The sequence below is a fragment of the Mastomys coucha genome, unplaced genomic scaffold (assembly GCF_008632895.1).
Source record: "Mastomys coucha isolate ucsf_1 unplaced genomic scaffold, UCSF_Mcou_1 pScaffold12, whole genome shotgun sequence".
NCBI lineage: Eukaryota > Metazoa > Chordata > Mammalia > Rodentia > Muridae > Mastomys > Mastomys coucha.
This window is the reverse complement of record NW_022196894.1, coordinates 6,637,944-6,642,373: the sequence shown is the minus strand read 5'-3', so window position 1 is coordinate 6,642,373 and position 4,430 is coordinate 6,637,944. Positions and strand designations below refer to the sequence as shown.

Genomic DNA, 4,430 nt, shown 5'->3' with positions numbered 1-4,430 from the left:
AAAAAAAAAAAAAAAAAAAAACAAACCAGGGAGTGGGGAGGGAAAAGAGGCTGCTAGATCAATCAGTTCAGTCAGGCAAAGATTCTGACATAAGAAAAAGGGTTGTGGGCTGGTGAGATGGCTCAGCGGGTAAGAACACCAAGTGCTCTTCGGAAGGTCATGAGTTCAATTCCCAGCATCCACATGGTAGCTCACAACCACCCGTAATGAAATCTGACGCCCTCTTCTGGTATGTCTGAAGACAGCTACAGTGTACTCATTTATAGTTGTACTAAGTCATTAATTTTCTTCAGGTATCAAGAAGTTGGCAGAAATATATTCTCAGAATGACCCAGGAAACTTGTCCTATGCCATGTAGGTTAAAGAATTTTATAACCTTACTCTTATGATATTTTAAGTACTTTCTCAAACAATATTACCTGCACGTGTATGTGTATAACTTTTGCTAGTATTTAAAAATCTTTTGAGTGCTAAAATGATCACCTATTTCTTTTTTTTTACTTTACTATACCAAAATTAGTTTTAAAAATACATCAAACAAACATACCACCTAATTTTGATAATGCAATGATTTAATTTCATTTGAATAATCCAAGTATGCTACAAAACAAAAAGATGAGCCAGGCATGGTAGTGTATGTATGCCATTAATATCAGTATTCAGGGGGCAGGAGGATCTCTACTGAGTTCAAGGCCAGCATGGTCTAGCTACACAGCAAGATTCCAGCCAAACTGCCAGCGAGGTCTATAAAGTTAGAACCTGTCCTGGGGACAGGGTAAGAGAAAAAAAGGAGATCTTTTTTTTTTTCTGTTATCAAAATAATAATTTGATGGTGAAAAAGCTGGTTGAAAAATAGAGACAGAGAGTACTTGTTCTTCCAGAAAACCCCAGTTTAGTTCCCAGCACCCACATGGCAGCTGACAAACATCTGTTAACTCCAGTTCCAAGGGATCTTCTAACCCTCTCCTAACCTCTGTGGGACCAGGCACAAACAGTGCATGAACATACATGCAAGCACTCATGCACATTAAAATAAATGTAAAGACAAAAATTAAACGAGACAGAGGTGCTGAAATTCTCCTTTATCACAAAGGCACTTCACCTAAATAACTTTCCCCACACTGAAATTATAATCTACTTTATCTTTGAGATTTTATATTCATTTCCTAGCTTTTTACACTGGAAAAAGAAAAAATGACTGACATACTGAGCACAGACTCCCCTAATGTGATTTCTGTGGTGGTTTCACTAAGAATTCACCCCACCCAACTCCGAAGCCTCATATATTTGAATGGTTAGTCATCAGGGAGGGGCACTATTTTGAACACAATTAGGAGGGATGGCCTCACTGAAGGAAGTGTGTCACTTCAGATGAGCTTTGAACTTTCTAAGCCCATACTACCCAGTGTCTGGCTCTGCCGACATCTGAGGTTATAGCTCTTAACTACTCTTCTAGCACCTTCCTACATCCCACCATACTCCTGGTCATGATGATAATGAACTAAGCCTCTGAAAATATATGCAACTCCCCATTTTTATACCAGTTGTCTTGGTCATGGATCTCTTCACAGCAATAGAACAGGTCTAAATTCCAGCATTTGAAAAGTCAGTAAGAACAGGGACCACAGGTCAGGATGAGCCTTGGCATGGGGAAAAACTAATGAGATTAAATTAAGTGGAATTAACAGCTTAGTGGATTAATGTAACAATTAATTAATTGGTATATTGATGTCTATATGTAATCATAACCCTTGGCAGCTAGAGGTGAGAGGATCAGTTCAAGGTCTGGCTGGACAATATGAGATTTCTCTTTCTCTCATACCCAATCAAGGAAGAATGAAATTAAATTTCACCTTTCATTGATCTCAGAGATCTACTTATCTCTTGCCTTCTGACTAATAGGTGGGATTAAAGGCACATGCTACCATGCCTGGCTTATAGGTATATTTTGAAACCAACATAAATCTAGTCATTGAAGCATTGTTATTGTTTAAATTGCTTGTGAGATGGTCTCATGTAGCTGGTATGACCTCAAAATCTCTAAGTACAAAAGATGCCCTTAACTTTGTATAAAATAGTGACTTTCATCTTGTCCCTTGCCTGGTGTGCCATCTTGAGAAAAATCTCAGAGGCATCTCTCTCTCTTTTTTTTTTTTTTGGTTTTTTCCAGGCAGGGTTTCTCTGTGTAGCCTTGGCTGTCCTGGAACTCACTCTGTAGACTAGGCTGGCCTCAAACTCAGAAATACACCTGCCTCTGCCTCCCAAGTGCTGGGATTAAAGGTGTGCACCACCACCACCCCGCAAGGCATCTCCTTTGAACACAAAGATACTATCAACCATAAGTCTCAAAATGATAAACTATAAAAAAGACAAGAGTATATGAGGATCATATGGGCACAAAGATATATCAAAACCATCTCAAAACAAAAGGCCCCAAACATACTGAGCATACCAAATAAAAGCCTTAACACCTTCAACTAGGCCCCCTTTAAGAAGCCTGCCATGGTGATAGTACCACAAATGTGTCATCAGACCATCAAGCATGTGGGTCTGACAGGGAATTTCCAGCCCTGTGTACTGACCAACCAGATCTGGCCCTCCATCTCACCTAAAAAGTCCCATGCCTTTGTGGCTTAGATTAGCTTATCCTGCACGCCTCCAGCAGTTCTCCAAATACGTTCCTTAATATTTTATTTGACCAGCTGCAGTGACTGCATGTTTATCGGCCACTGGAGTGATTCTACTTTGTATCAAAAAGTATGAAAAGTTGTCATCTCTGCCTTCATTTTCTGTCTGTTTTACTCTGGTTCAGCCTCCTGCTTCATTTCCAGAGCATGGCAATCACTCAGCGTATCCTTCATCCTCTATCACATCTCTCAAAACTGGTGTTGGCAACTAGTTAAGGCTTTAACACTCTCTGGGGGACACTGGAGTCAGGGTCCCCGAGATACACATACTCAACCTTGTAAAATAAAGCCAAGGACTGAAAGTGCAGTACTTTTTAAATACTAGTCGCAGGAACAGGACCTGAGTCGTATCTCTGGCTCCATAGGAAGGCATGGTAACCTGAATCGTGTAGAAGGTTCTAACTAGATATCTAAATCCTGTTCAAAACCCCAAGCATTATAACTGTCAAAGAAGAGAGTCTCTACTACACAAGGGGCCATCACTAGTCCCTTCTGTAAAATCAATCCAATGGGGCTGCAGGGCTGGGGATATAGCTCGGGTGGTAGTTGTGTGGCATACATTAAGTCCTAAGTTCAATCCCAGCACTGTATAAACCAGCTGTGGTAGGAACTGTAATTTTAGTGTTACAGAAGAAGCAGCAAAAGGCTCTTTTTCTTCTACACAGTCAAAGTAGAAGTAGATAAAGAAGATGAAATCGTTGGAAACGTTTGTAAAAGAAACAAAGGGGCCGAGGAAAGGAGAGGTGGGAGGGGACCACAACCTGAACTCAGGAGAAGACCCACTACAAAGACTTAAAGGAAATTGCTGGGCTTTTAAAAAACAACTAATTGCCATATAGTGTTTCCTCTTACCTCCTCCTGGTGAGTCTAAACCAGATTAGAGTAACTTGGAAAGGCACGGTGGAATTGAGCGCCTGACTCTGTCAGGTTTCCTAGAAAACAAACAAAAAAACCCAAAAGAGTTTCCTTAGCAGCGAGGCGCAGGCCTTGAGCCCCAAAGCTGAGGTGGTGGCACAAGCCCAGGCCGCAATGCCACACACCGACCCACCTGTGAGCCCTGCAAAGCGAGAGCCCTGGACCGCACACCAGACGGCTGCAACGGCTTGGCAGTTAAAAGAATGGCGACCACCGGAAATCCGGGAGAGGCATTGGGTGTCATAAGTACGCAGGCGCAGATTACTTAAAGCAAGCCCTAGCTTCCGGAAAAGGAAATTCTGGGGCGGAGTCTTGGTGCCTTGTGCTTGCTAGCCTTCCCGGGATGACCGTTAGAACTGTTTAAAAAAAAAAAAAAGTGAAATAGAGTTAAGTTTGTGTTATTTATTGTCATAAAAAAAATAATAAAAAAGAACTTTTAATGCCTTAGGAGCTTGGGATTCAGAAACTGCCAAATACGATTGTGCCGGACGGAAGTGTCCACCTCTCAAGTATAACAGGAGTGCTGCCCTCCACCCCCAAGACTCAAAATGTTTACTAGTTGTGAATTGTCTGTAGATAAAAAGGTTGCAGACATGAAAGGAGATACAAAATTACATGTCATGTGCCGTAGTGGCTCTTGTTCATAATCCCACCATTTGAGAGGTAAAAGAAAAAAAACTTCTAGGTCACTCTTGGCCACACATAGCAAAGGCCAAGTTAGCCAGGGCTACATAAGACCCTGTCTTAAAAACCAAAATCACATGTCAAAGCCACATGTACGATCCATGCCCACAACTAAGTCCAGGAACTCAGACTGACAAAGCAGGT

The 4,430-nt window shown here is 41.6% G+C and overlaps 2 protein-coding genes across 4 annotated transcripts in view; both read right to left on the bottom strand.

The window, feature by feature from the left end:
* Positions 1-3,766, bottom strand: part of Atf7ip2 (activating transcription factor 7 interacting protein 2) — a 55,510-nt gene extending 51,744 nt beyond the window's left edge. For both annotated transcript variants that reach the window (XM_031362322.1, XM_031362353.1), the window contains exons 1-2: positions 3,736-3,766; positions 3,540-3,619 (exon numbers count right to left, since the gene is read on the bottom strand). The gene's annotated coding sequence lies outside the window, so the exon portion shown is untranslated. The remainder of the gene's footprint in view (positions 1-3,539; positions 3,620-3,735) is intronic.
* LOC116084991 (60S ribosomal protein L39-like) overlaps positions 1-3,853 on the bottom strand; it is a 4,672-nt gene extending 819 nt beyond the window's left edge. Inside the window, exons 1-2 of one of the 2 annotated variants that reach the window (XM_031362366.1) lie at positions 3,736-3,853; positions 3,540-3,619 (exon numbers count right to left, since the gene is read on the bottom strand). The gene's annotated coding sequence lies outside the window, so the exon portion shown is untranslated. The remainder of the gene's footprint in view (positions 1-3,539; positions 3,620-3,735) is intronic. The other variant, XM_031362373.1, reaches the window with a different exon arrangement.
* Positions 3,854-4,430: the final 577 nt, after the last annotated feature.